This window comes from Palaemon carinicauda, chromosome 19, assembly GCF_036898095.1.
Source record: "Palaemon carinicauda isolate YSFRI2023 chromosome 19, ASM3689809v2, whole genome shotgun sequence".
NCBI lineage: Eukaryota > Metazoa > Arthropoda > Malacostraca > Decapoda > Palaemonidae > Palaemon > Palaemon carinicauda.
In genome coordinates this window covers 47417704-47435205 of record NC_090743.1, presented here as the reverse complement: position 1 = coordinate 47435205, position 17502 = coordinate 47417704, and the positions used below count along the sequence as shown (strand labels likewise).

Sequence of the window (17502 nt, the reverse complement as noted above, 5' to 3'; positions counted from 1 at the left end):
TGATTCTCACAGAGCAAAGGGGAGGAGATTAGTCAGTGCAATGAGTCAAATTTGACTCTTAAAGAGCAAAAGGGGAGGGGATTAGTCAGCCCAATGAGTCAAACTTTACTCTCACAGAGCGAAATGGAGGAGATTAGTCAGCCCAATGAGTCAAACTTTAGACTTTCACAGAACAAAAGGCAGGAGATTAGTCAGCCCAATGAGTCAAACTTGACTCTCACAGAGCAAAAAGGAGATGATTAGTCAGCCCAATGAGTCAAACTTCACTCTCACAAAGCAAAAGGGAGGAGATTAATCAGCCCAATGAGTCCAACTTGACTCCACAGAACAAACGGGAGAAGATTAGTCAGACCAATGAGTCAAACTTGACTCTCACAGAGAAAAAGGGAGGAGATTAGTCAGCCCAATGAGTCAAACTTGACTCTCACAGAGCAAAAAAGAGAAGCTTAGTCAGCCCAAAGAGTCAAACTTGACTCTCACATAGCAAAAGGGAGGAGATTAGTCAGCCCAATGAGTCAAACTTGATTCTCACAGAGCAAAAGGGAGGAGATTAATCAGCCCAATGAGTCAAACTTTACTCTTACAGAGCAAAACGGAGGGGATTAGTCAGCCCAATGTGTCAAACTTGACTCTCACAGAGCAAAAGGGAGGAGATTAGTCAGCCCAATGAGTCAAACTTGACTCTCACAGAGGCAAAAGGGAGAAGATTGGTCAGCCCAATGAGTCAAACTTAACTCTCAGAGAGCAGAAGAGAGGAGATTAGTCAGTCCAATGAGCCAAACTTGACACACAGAGCAAAAAGGAGATGATCAGTCAGCCCAATGAGTCAAAATTGAATCTCACAGAGTAAAAGGGAGGACGTTAGTCCACCCATTGAGTCGAACTTGACTCACAGAGCAAAAGGGAGGAGATTAGTCAGCCCAATGAGTCAAACTTGACTCTCACAGAGTAAAAGGGAGATCATTCAGCCCCACGAGTCAAACTTGACTGTCAGAGCAAAAGGGAGAAGATTAGTCAGCGCAAATAGTCAAACTTGACTCTTACAGAGCAAAAGGGAGGAGATCAGTCAGCCCAATGACTCAATCTTGACTTTCACAGAGGAAAAGGGAGGAGATTAGTCAGCCCAATGAGTCAAACTTGACTCTCACACAGAAAAAGAGAGGAGATCAGTCAGCCCAATGAGTCAAACTTGATTCTCACAGAGCAAAGGGGAGGAGATCATTCAGCGCAATGAGTCAAATTTGACTCTTCAAGAGCAAAAGGGGAGGGGATCAGTCAGCCCAATGAGTCAAACTTGACTCTCACAGAGCAAAAGGGAGGAGATTAGTCAGCCCAATGAGTCAAACTTGACTCTCTCAGAGCGAAAGGGAGGAGATTAGTCAGCTCAATGAGTCGAACTTTACTCTCACAAAGCGAAAGGGAGGAGATTAGTCAGCCCAATGAGTCAAATTTGACTTTCACAGAACAAAAGGCAGGAGATTAGTCAGCCCAATGAGTCCAACTTGACTCTCACAGAGCAAAAAGGAGATGATTAGTCAGCCCAATGAGTCAAACTTCACTCTCACAAAGCAAAAGGGAGGAGATTAATCAGCCCAACGAGTCCAACTTGACTATCACAGAACAAAAGGGAGAAGATTAGTCAGACCAATGAGTCCAACTTGACTCTCACGGAGCAAAAGGGAGGAGATTAGTTAGCCCAATGAGTCAAACTTGACTCTCACAGAGCAAAAGTGAGAAGATTAGTCAGCCCAAAGAGTCAAACTTGACTCTTACAGAGCAAAAGGGAGGAGGTCAGTCAGCCCAATAAGTCAAACTTGACTCTCACAGACCAAAACGGAGATCAGTCAGCCCAGTGAGTGAAACATGACTCTCACAGAGCGAAAGAGAGGAGATCAGTCAGCCCAATGAGTAAAACTTGACTCTCACAGAGCGAAAGAGAGATCAGTCAGCCCAATGAAAAAAACTTGACTCTCACAGAGTAAAAGGGAAGAGATCAGTCAGCCCAATGAGTCAAACTTGACTCTCACAGAGCAAATTGGGAGGCGATTAGTCAGCCCAGTGAGTTAAACTTGACTCTCAAAGAGCAAAAGGGGAGGAGACTAGTCAGCCCAATGAGTCAAACTTGACTCTCACAGAGCAAAAGAGGAGATTAGTCAGCCCAAAGAGTCAAACTTGACTCTCACAGCAAAAGGGAGGATATTAGTCAGCCTAATGAGTCAAACTTGACTCTCACAGAGCAAAAGGGAGGAGATCAGTCTGCCCAATGAGTCAAACTTGACTCTCACAGAGCAATAGGGAGGAGATCAGTCTGCCGAATGAGTCAAACTTGACTCTCACACAGAAAAAGAGAGGAGATCAGTCAGCCCAATGAGTCAAACTTGATTCTCACAGAGCAAAGGGGAGGAGATCATTCAGCGCAATGAGTCAAATTTGACTCTTCAAGAGCAAAAGGGGAGGGGATCAGTCAGCCCAATGAGTCAAACTTGACTCTCACAGAGCAAAAGGGAGGAGATTAGTCAGCCCAATGAGTCAAACTTGACTCTCTCAGAGCGAAAGGGAGGAGATTAGTCAGCTCAATGAGTCGAACTTTACTCTCACAAAGCGAAAGGGAGGAGATTAGTCAGCCCAATGAGTCAAATTTGACTTTCACAGAACAAAAGGCAGGAGATTAGTCAGCCCAATGAGTCCAACTTGACTCTCACAGAGCAAAAAGGAGATGATTAGTCAGCCCAATGAGTCAAACTTCACTCTCACAAAGCAAAAGGGAGGAGATTAATCAGCCCAACGAGTCCAACTTGACTATCACAGAACAAAAGGGAGAAGATTAGTCAGACCAATGAGTCCAACTTGACTCTCACGGAGCAAAAGGGAGGAGATTAGTTAGCCCAATGAGTCAAACTTGACTCTCACAGAGCAAAAGTGAGAAGATTAGTCAGCCCAAAGAGTCAAACTTGACTCTTACAGAGCAAAAGGGAGGAGGTCAGTCAGCCCAATAAGTCAAACTTGACTCTCACAGACCAAAACGGAGATCAGTCAGCCCAGTGAGTGAAACATGACTCTCACAGAGCGAAAGAGAGGAGATCAGTCAGCCCAATGAGTAAAACTTGACTCTCACAGAGCGAAAGAGAGATCAGTCAGCCCAATGAAAAAAACTTGACTCTCACAGAGTAAAAGGGAAGAGATCAGTCAGCCCAATGAGTCAAACTTGACTCTCACAGAGCAAATTGGGAGGCGATTAGTCAGCCCAGTGAGTTAAACTTGACTCTCAAAGAGCAAAAGGGGAGGAGACTAGTCAGCCCAATGAGTCAAACTTGACTCTCACAGAGCAAAAGAGGAGATTAGTCAGCCCAAAGAGTCAAACTTGACTCTCACAGCAAAAGGGAGGATATTAGTCAGCCTAATGAGTCAAACTTGACTCTCACAGAGCAAAAGGGAGCAGATCAGTCTGCCCAATGAGTCAAACTTGACTCTCACAGAGCAATAGGGAGGAGATCAGTCTGCCGAATGAGTCAAACTTGACTCTCACAGAGCAAAAGGGAGGAGATCAGTAAGCCCAGTGAGTCAAACTTGACTCTAACACAGAAAAAGGGAGGAGATCAGTCAGCCCAATGAGTCAAACTTGGCTCTCACAGAGCAAAAGGGAGGAGATCAGTTAGCCCAATGAGTCAAACTTGGCTCTCACAGGGTAAATGGGAGGAGATCAGTCAGCCCAATGAGTCAAACTTGACTCTCTCAGAGCAAAAGGGAGAAGATCCGTCAGCCCAATGAGTTAAACTCGCCTCTCACAGAGCAAAAGTGAGATCAGTCAGCCCAATGAGTCAAACTTGACTCTCACAGAGCAAAAGGGAGGAGATCAGTCAGCCCAATGAGCCAAACTTGACTCTCACAGAGAAAAAGGGAGTAGATCTGTCAGCCCAATGAGTCAATCTTGACTCTCACAGAGCAAAAGGGAGGAGATCAGTCAGCCCAATGAGTCAAACTTAACTCTCACAGAGCAAAGGTGAGGAGATTAGTCAGCCCAATGAATCAAACTTGACTCTCACAGAGCAAAAGGAAGGAGATTAGTCAGCCCAATGATTCAAACTTGACTCTTACACAGCAAAAGGGAGGAGATTGGTTAGCCCAATGAGTCAAACTTGGCTCTCTCAGAGCAAAAGGGAGGAGATCAGTCAGCCCAATGAGTCAAACTTGATTCTCACAGAGCAAAAGAGAGATCAGTCAGCCCAATGAGTCTAACTTGACTCTCACAGAGCGAAAGAGAAGAGATCAGTCAGCTCAATTAGACAAACTTGACTCTCACAGAGCAAAAGGGAAGAGACTAGTCAGGCCAATGAGACAAACCTGACTCACAGAGCAAAAGGGAGGAGATTAGTCAGCCCAATGAGTCAAACTTGACTCTCACAGAACAAAAGGGAGAAGATTAGTCAGCCCAATGAGTCAAACTTGACTCTCACATAGCAAAAGGGAGATCAGTCAGCCCAATGAGTCAAACTTTACTCTCACATAGCAAAAGGGAGGAGATTAGTCAGCCCAATGAGTCAAACTTGATTCTCACAGAGCAAAAGGGAGGAGATTAATCAGCCCAATGAGTCAAACTTTACTCTTACAGAGCAAAACGGAGGGGATTAGTCAGCCCAATGTGTCAAACTTGACTCTCACAGAGCAAAAGGGAGGAGATTAGTCAGCCCAATGAGTCAAACTTGACTCTCACAGAGGCAAAAGGGAGAAGATTAGTCAGCCCAATGAGTCAAACTTAACTCTCAGAGAGCAGAAGAGAGGAGATTAGTCAGTCCAATGAGCCAAACTTGACTCTCACAGAACAAAAGGCAGGAGATTAGTCAGCACAATGAGTCAACATTGACTCTCACAGAGCAAAAGGGAGGAGATTAGTCAGCCCAATGAGTCAAACTTGACTCTCACAGAGCAGAAGGGAGGAGATTAGTCAGCCCAATGAGTCAAACTTGACTCTCACAGAGCAAAAGAGAAGAGGTTAGTCAGCTCAATGAGTCAAACTTGACTCTCACAGAGCAAAAGGGAGGAGATTAATCAGCCTAGTGAGTCAAACTTGACTCACAGAGCAAAAGGGAAGAGATTAGTCAGCCCAATGAGTCAAACTTTACTCTCACAGAGCAAAAGAGAGGAGATTAGTCAGCCCAATGAGTCAAAGTTGACTCTCACAGAGCAAAAGGGAGGGGATTAGTCAGCCCAATGAGTCAAACTTGACTCTTACATAGCAAAAGGTAAGAGATTAAAGAGCCTACTAAGTCAAGGATGAATCTTACAGAGGTGGCCCAAATAAATTTGTGAGGAAAAATTATCAATCAAATTTAAATGATGAATATAAAATTAGAGATGAATATGACAAATAAATTCAGATTTTATATATTCAACTTATGCTTCTTAAAATCTTTTAAATCATGAAAACAGAAACTCGAAGAATATGATAAAATGTCAATCTTGTATAACCCATGTACAATCTTTCTAAAATGCCTAACATTTTTGTCTTTCTGTTCTGATGATTTCCAGTGAGAAACAACTGGTTTTATTTGTTTTAATTTATTATTTTCAGGTTAATTATTCCACATGGTTTGCCATATTGTTACTTTAAAAGCTTTATGGTGGTTACATAACCCTTAATGGGGAGTTAAATGCCTAATTGTGCTAAATTTATTTCTGATTTAACAGCGGTATCTAGTTTTCATTACCAACAACTACAACATTGGCCATAATCCAGCATATTTCCATATTTACCTTTCACAAACTGAAAATTTTTTAAAACAATTTGTATTTTTCCTAGCTAAAAAAACCTGAGTGATTCAAATAGGTTACTCCTAGTCTCGTTTTCTACAACCAGACGATCTAAAGAATAAGAGGTTGACTGCATCACAATACTGTTGTTAAGCAACCTCAGTGTGTGGCGGAACAGGGTGCCATTGCATGACACACTTCATTCTCTTCCTGTCTTAAAGACTTGTGGGGTGGTTGAAACAGGACCTTTGATTTAATGACTGAGGCTTTTATCTATCTATATATCAAGGCACTTCCCCCAATTTTGGGGAGGTAGCCGACATCAAACAAAATAAAAATAAGGGGACCTTTCCTCTCTACGCTCCTCCCAGCCTGATGAGAGACTCGACCGAGTTCGGCTGGTACTGCTAGGGTGACACAGCTCACCCTACCCCCGTTATCCAAAACAGAGGAAGCATCATTAGCTGAATCTATTACTGCTGCTACCTCCGCGGTCATCCAAGGCGACCGGAGGAAGCAGCAGGGCCTATTTCTAGCACGCTCTCTAGCCTCTCTCATATCTATCCTCCTATCACCCAGAGCTTTCTTCACTCCCTCCATCCACCCAAATCTTAGCCATCCTTTTGTACTTCTCCCATCAACTCTTGCATTCATCACCTTCTTTAGCAGACAGCCATTTTCCATTCTCTCAACATGGCCAAACCACCTCAACACACCCATATCCACTCTAGCTGCTAAATCATTTCTTCTAGGAGAAGGACACTCCAAAATCAAACCATGGTTCTCCATTCTTGAGTAGTGCCATAGCCTCTGTACCATGGTCTTCCACTATTTTGGGTTAGAGTTCTCTTCCTTGAGTGTACACTCGGGCATGCTGCTCTGTCTTGTTTCTCTTCCTCTTGTTTTGTTAAAGTTTTTATAGTTTATATAAGAGAAATTTATTTTAACCTTGTTACTCTTCTTAAAATATTTTATTTTTCTTTGTTTCCTTTCCTCACTGAGCTATTTTCCCTGTTGGAGCCCCTGGGCTTATAGCATCCTGTTTTTCCAATTAGGGTTGTAGCTTAGCAAGTAATAATAATAATAATAATACACTCATTCTCACCCTCACTCTCACTACTTCGTTCCTAACCCTATCTACTCGAAGTACACCAGCCATACTCCTCAGACACTTCATCTCAAACACATTCAATTTCTGTCTCTCCGTCACTTTCATTCCCCACAACTCTGATCCATAAATATCCATAAATCACAGTTGGTACAATCACTTTCTCATACAGAATTCTCTTTACATCCATGCCTAACCCTCTATTCTTTACCACTCCCTTCACTGCCCCCAACACTTTGCATCCTTCATTCACTCTCTGACGTACGCCTGCTTCCACTCCACCATTTGCTGCAACAACAGACCCCAAGTACTTAAACCGATCTACTTCTTCAAGTAACTCTCCATTCAACAGGATATTCAACCTGGCACCACCTTCCCTTCTCGTACATCTCATAACATTACTCTTACCCACATTAACTCCCAACTTCCTTCTCTCACAAACCCTTCCAAATTCTGTCACTAATCGGCCAACCTTCTCTTCTGAGTCTGCAACCAGTACAATATCATCTGCAAACAACAACTGATTTACCTCCCATTCATGATCATTCTCGTCTATAAGTTTCAATGCTTGTCCAAGTAGTTTATTCTTATGTGGATACAAACTTCTGAGTCATTTAAATGGGAGTCTTACTTGGGTGAAGGGAAGTATCCGTTAAGAAGTATGCCCTTCCTCTCTGATAGATGCAATTACATATAAGAAAGAGCAAAAGGTTAAAAGTGGATTAAATTAGGACTGTTTAACTGACTCGGAAAGAGGCAGGGCCATAAAGTTCATTCCAATAGGGTTAGTCTTGTTCCAGGGGTAAAGCTATATCAACATCAAGAGTTACATAAAGCATATATCCAGTATATAATCAAAGATAACTAAAAAAGCATAATATTCTTACTTCCATCAGGGTAAATTCCAAGTTAAAGCTTCAGGTCCATCTGCAATCACCATCTGCCTTGATCCACATCACATACCCTTATAATGCAGAGAATAACTGATGCCTCTGATAAAAACAGTTATGCCTGCCGTAAGATAGCAACATTGGAAAATTTGTTGCACTGCAACAGTAGGCCACAAAGAGAAGGTGTCCAGGGACCTATGAGTACAATCTCTAAGGACATTGAGGAATTGTGCTACCGAGTGTTTTTTGTGGAACACTAAGTATGCAGAAAGATCACGGATATCATGTGCTCCGGGGGGGGGGGGGGGGGGGGTGTGTGGAATGCCCTGGTAACACTCCCCCTGAGGATTTATAAGCTCTCATGATTGTTTCTCTTAACCAGAAGGAAAATGTTTTTAGGGCTGATATCCTGTTTTCATCAATTTTTCTTTTTTTAATTGGTTTTATGGAACAGAGTAAAATATCATCCCGGTCATCAGTTACCTTTTTGAGAGACAAGAGGTATCAAGAAAGTTGTTTCGCACTTGGTCCTGAAAAGCCTTTTGTAGGAGATGCTGTATAGTCTCCAGCCATGAAGTGACAAGCAATGCACTGCATGGAACTTTCTTATGTGTGGTTAACATAGTAGGTTTGGTCATTATGGAAGTTCTCATGGAACCACCGTGAGGTTTATAGGGCTTTGATGTAAGAGCCGTATGTAGGAGAGAGTCCTGGTTGGACTTCCTCCACCTCTCAGCTGCCTGTTCCACGTCTTTAGACTCAAACAGATTCTTTCCCAAAAGGGAAAAATGTCTGAGCCTGCTGACGACCTCGACGGCTGGAACCTTCGTGTGGAACCTCTCTGCCACCGCATCACGTCGTTTCAGGATGGAATTGGCCCACAAGTTCGAGACTTGCTGGGCCAGAAACTCAATGGTGCAGGTGGCCGAAAGGAGGAAGGTCTCCAGGGCCTTCCTGGTGCTCTCCTTAGACAGGTCCTCGGATCGCAACAGGATGCCAAGAGACCCCAGCCAGACATCCAGCCATGAAGTAGCCTGTATGACTTCGGACCATCTCAGGATCTCTACTGCAAGATGGGATAGCTGTTCCGAAAAGGTACCTCCCTGCTTGTTGATATAAGCCACGACCATGGTGTTGTCGCTCATCACCACCACCGAGTGGCCCGCCAGGACTTGGTGGAACTTCTGAAGAGCCAGGAATACGGCCTTCATTTCTAGCAGGTTTATGTGAAAGTACTTTTCTGATTCTGACCACAGGCCTGAGGTCCTGTGGTTCAGAACGTGGGCACCCCACCCTTTGTTTGATGCGTCCGAAAACAGCATCAAATCCGGGGAAGGGACGAGAAGATCCACTCCCTTTCGTAGGTTCTCGTCTGCCACCCACCAACTGAGGTCCGCTCGTTCCACAGATCCCATGGGGATCGGGATGTCCGAGGCGGCTGTTGGGAACGAGACGGGTCAGGGAGGAGAGGTGACCGAGGAGACGAAGCCACGATTGGGCTGGGAGTTCCTCTCGATTGAGGAAAGGTTTCACAACCTTCCTCAGCCTTGCTATCCTTTCGTCTGATGGGAAGGCTTTGTGGAGATTGGTGTCTATGACCATGCCTAGATATACCAGTTTCTGAGAGGGCTGCAGAGAGGACTTCTCGAGATTTACCACGATCCCCAGATCTTGGCAAACTTCGAGGAGCCTGTCTCGGTGGTGAAGAAGGGTCGCCTCCGAGTCTGCCAGGATCAGCCAGTCGTCCAGATAACGAAGGAGACGGATGCCGATCCTGTGAGCCCATGAAGAGATGATGGTGAAGACTCTGATAAACACCTGAGGAGCTGTGGAGAGACCGAAACACAGCACCTTGAACTGGTAGATCTTGTTGTCTAGGCAAAATCTCAGGTACTTCCTTGAAGACAGATGGATTGGGATCTGGAAGTATGCGTCCTTCAGGTCCAGTGTGCACATAAAGTCTCGCGGTCTCACTGCAAGCCTGACCATGTCTGCCGTCTCCATGCTGAACGGAGTCTGCTTGACAAACCCGTTCAGGGTCAAGAGGTCGATGACTGGTCTCCAGCCTCCAGACGCCTTTCTCACAAGAAAGAGTCGACTGTAGAAGCCTGGGGACCCGTCTACGACCTCCTGGAGAGCGTCCTTCTCCAACATGGTCTGGACTTCGGCCCGGATGGCCTGCCCTTTTGCCGATCCCATGGCAAAAGAGCTCAACGACACTGGATTCACTGTCAGGGGAGGTAGAGAGGCTGTGAACGGGACGCGATACCCTAGAGAGATCACGGAGATCGTCCAGGCATCCGCCCCGAGTTGCTGCCACCTTGTTGCGCAACTCTGAAGGCATCCCCCCACTGGTGGACATGCAGGGGGATTGCCAACCCTAGCGCTTCCGGCCTCGGCTGGTACCTCTAGGGTTTTTGCCTCCCCTGGAGGACTTCTTGCCCCTCCTGCTCTTGGCAGGAAAGGGCTTAGACACCTTGGGCTTCGCTGCGGTGGTCGTCTTCTTTGTGTCCTTAGCAGGACGGGGCTGCTGGACTGCAGGAGGCTTGTAGGGCCTCGATGTCAGGGCCCTATGGATGAGGGAATCCTGGTTGGATTTCCTTCACCTCTCGGCAGTGAGCTCCACGTCCTTAGGCTCAAACAGGCTCTTACCGAGAACAGAAGAGTGTCTGAGCCTACTAGACTCTGCACTGGGTACCTTATGATGGAACCTCTCGGCCACAGCGTCCCGACGCTTGAGGATTGTGTTGGCCCACAAGCTCGAGACTTGGTGGGACGGAAACTCAATGGTCCGTGTGCCTGAGAGAAGAAAGGTTTCCAGCGCCTTCCTGGTGCTTTCCTTTCTTTGGAGAGGTCTTCGGACCGCACCAGGATGCCCAGAGACCCCAGCCAGATGTCGAGCTATGAAGTCGTCTGCATGGCGCACTTGATGACCTCCTCCTGACTCAGGATCTCAGTGGCTGAGAAGGACACGTGCCGGTTGGAGTGTCTCTCAAGAAGGACTCCCCCTGTGAGTTCTTCCACGGAGTGATGCAAGGGAAGACTCAGAGAAGACTCCTCGAGGATCTTGAAGTACCTCCTCTGATGGACTCGAGGAGGAGGGAGGAGCTTATTACCGGCACTCGATCTGCTGGAGGAGGTAAGCTCAGTGAGCTGGCACTCGACCTTGTCCCTGGCACTCTTCATCCCTTGGGACCAGGGCAAAGCTGCACTGGCCCTAGAGGGTTTCTGAGTGCCGTAGATGCGGTCCAGGACCGTGTCCTTCCCTTCACGAGGTGGGACCTCAGGGTCTGGGATACCATTAAGGTTCCTCATGAGGGTCAGGACTTGCCAGAACACGTGTTCTGACTCCTGGTGCTCTCCTCCCGAAGGACTTGCAGCGAAGTCTCCCGTCCCCAGTGGCTTTTCCTGGGGGGACACGTGGACATCCTCGACGGCTCTAGACGGTTCCTGCCTGATCCTAGCTGACGATTTGGGAATCGTCTTAGAGTCCTTAGGCTCCCTCCTGGGCGGGATATAGGATTCGAGAAGTGAAGGAGGCAGGTCCTTCTCCACCTCTGGACGAGAAGACATCTCGGGAAGAGGAGGAACCTCCCCCATTGGTGCGATGGGGGCGTATTCCTGCTCGTCCGACTCTCCTGAGGAGGGGTAATCCTCCTCCGCAGGGAAGGGCGAGAAGGTCTGAGGGGGAGTAGGAGCCTTGCGTAAGGATCTGCGCGGGGACAGAATAGGCCTCTGAGGAGGATCCACGGGAGAGACTCCTCTCTTCCTCTTCAGGGGGGAGGAAGCTGCCGCTGGTTCGTGACCCGAATCAGACAGGGCTGGCTTAATCGCCGGCACAAGAGCTCTGACTAGGGTGCCGAACCAGGGCTGCTGTCTGACAGTCACGCTGTCGGACACTCCCTCTGGAGGGAAGGGGATCGAGGGATCCCTAGGAGGAGTCGACAAACGAGGGTTCGCCTGCAGGGCTGAAAGAGAAGAATCCCTAGACCTGTCCGAGGAGCGCCCCCCCCCCCCCCTCTAGCGAGCGCGCTGGTCTGCGCTTGCGGGGAGGGGAGAGCGACGAGGAAGGGTCCGCCGGGCGGCGATCGCGCTGGGGCTCGTGCATCGGGCCCTGATCAGGGTCGCGCGTGGATGGATTACGCGATACTGGAAACTCGCACGCGCACACCCGCGTAGGTGGGGCCGGGCGCGATGGCACGCAGGTGGGTGTTCAGGAGCGATGACGCCCTGTCGACAGTGCGGGAGCGATGGCGCGGTGGCGCCCTGTCGACAGTGCGGGAGCGTGGGCGCGGGTGCGCGCAGCAGTTAGAGCGGGAACATGGCCGCGAGAGCGCGTAGGCGATGGCGTAGGCGATGGCGTAGGCGTGCGGCGATCAGGAGCTGGATCAGGAGGAGGCCGAACGCGCGGGCGCGCAGCAACCTGGCGCGGCCCCAAAGGGCGCGAGATAACGGGGGCGTCTGAGCGCGTGTCCGGAAGAACCGGCTGAGGGCGCATTAGCGCTAGAGCAGGGTCGCGAGCGACCTGGGGGCGAGAAGGTTGGCGCTGGTCCGATAAGGCCGGCACACTCGCCTGTGGGCGCGCTGGTGATCGTGGGCACGGATCAGGATGCGGTCGCACCGGAGTCCGCTGCTGCGGAAGCCGCGCGGGGCGAGCCGCGTGAGGGCGCTCTGGAGTTCGTTGGGCAACCTTAGTTGTCTTAAATACAGGAACGGGGTGCGTAGCAGGAACAGGGCGCGATACTGGTGCGTCGCGTGCGATCGTATCAGTAGCAAGCTCGTGCGGTCTAGAGGGAGAGCCCAGAGGCAGCCGTGAGCACCCGTGCGCTAACTTGGGAGCCTCTTGGGCGACGCGCTGAGCTGTAGCGACACGTGGTCGCGTTGGTGAGTACGTGGGCGCTGGTGCTGGAACTGCGCGCGGACGCGTATCGCGCATCTCCCTAGGTGGGCGCGATGGGTCCAAAGCAACGAGCGGGCGCGTTGGTGTGCGCGTGGGCGCTGGTACTGGAACCGCACGTGTCGCGCTTTTCCCCCGAAGGACGCGACGAGTCCGCAGGAACCTGTGGACGCCTGTGCGCCAGGTCAGGAACCTCCTGGACCGCGCGCGATGACACAGGAACTGGGAGGCGCCGAGGCGCTGGAGGGCGCGTGGGCGCAGGTGGCCGCTGGGGCACCGGTGGACGCGTACGCGCCGTATCAGGAACTGGCCGCATGGGCGCAGGTGAGCGCGGTGGCGCTATATCAGGAGCAGGGCGCGTATGCGCAGTTGGGCGCTTGCGCGCTACTTCAGGAACTGCTGGAGGGCGACGGGGCGCCGAAGGGCGTGGGCGCGCAGGGGGACCCTGGCGCGTAACAGGAACAGGGGCGCGAATGCCTAAGGGTGAGCGCCGAGGCGCTATGTCAGGATCAGCAGGAACATCGGCAGGCGGGCGCGCAGGCGGTGCCTGGCGCTTAGGGGCGAGAGGCACAGTTTCGCGCTCAAGTCCCTGCAGCCCCGAAGGGCCTGGAGACTGCGCAGAGGCAGTATCAGGTGGCGCGTGAAATGCATCAGGAGCTTTAGAAGTAGATGGTCTGGGCGACAGGTCACAATGTCCTGAAGGACGACCATCCTCCGAAGGGGATTGTGAACGATCCCCGGAGAGGTCTAGGTTGGTAGCTGGCAGGACAGGAGAACGGCGAGTCGTCTCCTCCGCAGAGGAATGTGGTGACGACGAGCCGAAGAGGCGCCTCTTAAACCCCTTGAAGGGGGAAGGAAGGCCTCTACGGCGAAGGGGAGGGCGAGCCTTACGCCTTATACGTCCACGAGGGGCCGTGGGATCAGCAGGCTGACCATCGATGGGCCTCCGAAGAGGAGTCTCTGTAAGTGAACTCCCCCGAGAGGGAGTATCACCGGCAGGAGAGACCGTGGGACTAAGCTCCTCCCTCGAAGGATGTTCAGAGGGGGAGTCAGAGCCTTCCGCTACCTCAGCCACAGGAACAGGCGTTTGGCTAGACCCACGGGATGTTTCCGTCACAACAACGTCAACCACAGACAGAGGATCTATCTCCGCTGAAGTTGGCGATTGTTTGACGGCCGCACCCAGTTTGATCATGTCAAACAGAGCTTCCTTGGAGGGCGAACCCTGCAGCCCCAAGGAAGCCCAAAGCTGAAAAAGATCATTATTAGACACAACTCCCTCCTCCGGGGGGGGGGGGGGGGGGGGCAGCCGCCTCGCTATGGGAGGCAACGACCTCTCCCTCACCTCGGGATCGGTTAACAACATTACGGTCTACGCTACCACTCGCCGTCCTCTCGGAAGAGTGGGAGCTTCGGAAGAGGAAAGGGCGGCGGAAGAAAAAGACCTGGGATTTTCTCTCTTCCGAGAAGCCTCCGAAGGAGAAAGATCCCTTTTAGCCTTCTTCTTACATCGCCGGGCAAACCTCTCCCACTGGGCGGTAGACCACTCCCTACACTCAATATGACAAATTCGAAGATAATTTGTATTTTTCCTAACCATACAAACCTTAGCTATTTACATTGGGTTTACCTTTTAGCGCAGCTGAAATGGCGAGCCTTTAAAATTTAACGAGGGTGTATTACCCCCGTGCTAGTTAGCGGGGGGGGGGGGGGGGGGAGTGGTAGCTAGCTACCCCCCCCCCCCCTCACACACCGGTGAAGCTCACTTTCACTTAGAGGTAGAACTTGTCTTGGGGGACAGGGCTGGCGGGCAAATATGTGTAAATAGCTAAGGTTTGTATGGTTAGGAAAAATACAAATTATCTTCGAATTTGTCATTTATTCCGTAACCGAAATACAAACCACGCTATTTACATTGGGTGACTTGCCCCTTAGGTAGGGTGGAAAGTCCCCAGCCATACTGGCTTTGGCTTTACCCGGGGACTCAGAATCCGAGTGAGTCGCACTCGAGAAAAGGAGTCCCTGCACCTCACAAGTTCCTTGCTCCGCAAGGAACCGTGTGGCCTACATAAGCTTGTGTGTGAAGGAAGAAGTGTGACCCGTCCTAGGCAGTTGACCTGGAGTTCCAGAAGGACCTCTGGGTTAGGACGTTCCCAATACCACCTCGTCAGGGTATGGGGGACGCGACAGTATTGACTCAATACTCGGAACACAAGGAAGCATGGTTTACCTGCAGAGGTTCGAGGTCAGCTATGCAGAGACCAGGATGCTGCTTCCCCGTAGAGGGGATGATGAAGAAAGAAGTAAAGGCCAGACATACTTCTTTCGTTCATGCAGACTAAAACCTGATAACAATGCCCTCAACCTTCTGCTACCTGTCCAAAAAGGAGCCTGAGGTTAGACCAGCTGTTGTGTAGCCACCACAGAGCGATAGAAAACGTATCGAAACTCCTGTGGGTCACGCCCTGCAGGAAGCGTGCTGTGAAGGTCATTAGACGCTTCCAGACTCCAGCTTGTAGCACCTGCGTCACAGAGTAGTATCACTCGAAGGCAAGGGACGTTGCGATGTATCCGACATCGTGCTGTAGGGCGACGTGGCGGGGGAGGGTCTGGAGACAGGTCGAGATGAATGTCCTTGAGTCCGAGCTGAAGAGGTATACTGGTGACTCTCCCCCGTGTCCTTCTTGTGCTCCCAAACCGGCTGCAACTGAGGACAAACTGCAGCTGTTCCCAGAGCTAACCTCTCGATTCCTTTACTGGCAAGAAGGAGAAGGTTTTGGGACATCAGATACAGGATGGTGACTCGAAATATTTAAGGAATTGGACCGAAGGGCCGGGACCCCAAGATTCTGAGTCTAGCCAACAACTCAGGAGCGAACCTGAATGTTGTCTTCCCCCATTCCTTAGTAAGGGCGGAGTCGTACAAGACCAAGAAGATTGCTTACACACTGGCCGCGGCCAGAGTGAGCAGGAGACCCAAGACGGAATACGATCAGAGGCCTGATGTAAAGGGTCTTGAGAAGATCTCTTAAGGGACTAAAAAGTCCAAGCCATGCTTCAAGTTGGAGGTCTCACTCCGACTAGGGCAGGGACGTTCGCAGCTTCGCATGAGCGAGGAAAGGTCCAGCGGGAAGGAAAAAGTTATTCCTTTAAGCCTGAAGGTCAGGGAAAGGCTGAGCGACAGGCTTCATTGCCGAGAGCGGAAAGGAGTTTCCTCCCGCCGAAAGGCAATAAGATCGTTATTGCTGGAGAAGAGGCCTCAAGGGAAGAGGTAAATCTCCCACGACACCAACCACAGAAGACCCTTCACTTCGCCTGGAAGACCCCTGCGGATGACTATCGCAGATGACGCAACCTCCGTCCCGCGACTGTAGCGGGTTGTCTCTTCTTGAGGAGGAGGCGTAGTGTCTCCAGGCATGAAGCCGAAGCGACGCCACGGCTCGTGAAAGATGGTGCAGTGCGGTTGTTTGAGTAGCCTGTGCCGTGGGAGAAGCTCTCCCGAGAGTTCCATCAGGGGAAGCAGAGGGTCCGGAAACCGTTCTGCGCATAGTCCCAGTGGAGCTCTCAGGGCCATTGAAAGGTTGACAGACAACCTGGTCTTGTTGAGACCCATTCTCAACACACAACAAAGGAGGGAAGACGCAGGCGTCGATGTTGTCCCACCATCACCGGAATGCATCTTGCCAGAGTCTCGGGGTCTGAGACTGGGGGGAAGAACAGCGGAAGCTTGAGGTTCCAAGCTGTCGCGATCAGGTCCCCCAGACCAGGACTTGCTGGTTACTCAAGGCCAAAGACCCCCAGGTACACTCTCTCTACGAGGCTCTGCTCGGATAGTCGGAGAGAACATTCCTCTGCCTGGAATGAGAGAGCCGATGGTGGTATTGAGAGTATCTCAAATCATCTCGGTATCTCTACTGCAGGATGCGAAGGTGTGAAAATGCGTCCCCTGCTGGTTAGAACACGCCAGAACCAAGAAGTCGACGCGCACGGAGCGACTCGGCAGGAGTTGTAGGATCTGTAGAGAGGCCAGACTACAGCGCCTAAGCCTGCCTGAATGATGGAGAGGTATCCTTCAGGTCCTGACCATAGGCCTGGACCGGAACATGCCCCCCCCCCCTTTTCTTTGACGAGTCTGAGAACAGCATAAAAAATGTGGGGAAAGGACGAGAATATCCACTCCCATCAAGAGGTTCCATAGGTCAACACCCATTGCAGGTCTAATCGTTCCGCTGGTCCCATAGGGGCCAGAAAGTCCGGTTAATCGTTGCTTTGAAACCACCGGAACTTGGACCACCCCATATGGAACTTATCCTGAGGCGACCGTTCGGAACTATAGACGGGTCAATGAGGAAAAGAGAACTAGGAAACGTTCCAAAGTAGGGCTGAAAGCTCTGCTTGACTGAGAACAGGTACTGCGACTCTCCTCAGCCTTGCCACAGTCAACTGAAGGGAAGGCCGGAGGAGGTGGCAACAGAATCTGGCGTCCCCAGGTGGTCACCCATCCAAGTACCGACCAGAACCGACATTGCTTAACCTCGCTGGACGGACGAGAAGCAGGGTTTCCAACGTGGTAAGGCCGTTGACTCAATATCATGGCTAGATACTCCAGATGTTGAGGCAGAAGAAGAGAAGGCTCCTAGCAAAATACCATGAACCCCCACTCATGGTAAGCATCCGGAAGCTCGTCCCGGCGCTGAAGAAGGTCGAACCCGAGCCTACCGGAGTTGACCAGACCTCCAAAAGGCGAAGGAGGCAGATGCCTGCACCTGAGCGGCCATGAGAAAAGCAGGGAGAGTTTTCTGGGGAAAAAAACCTGCGATGCCAGGGCGGGATCGCCACACTGCATCTTAAGCAGGAAT

The 17502-nt window shown here is 50.4% G+C and overlaps 1 pseudogene; it reads right to left on the bottom strand.

Moving 5' to 3' along the window:
- Positions 1 to 17108: 17108 nt before the first annotated feature.
- Positions 17109 to 17227, bottom strand: LOC137659399 (5S ribosomal RNA; annotated as a pseudogene).
- Positions 17228 to 17502: the final 275 nt, after the last annotated feature.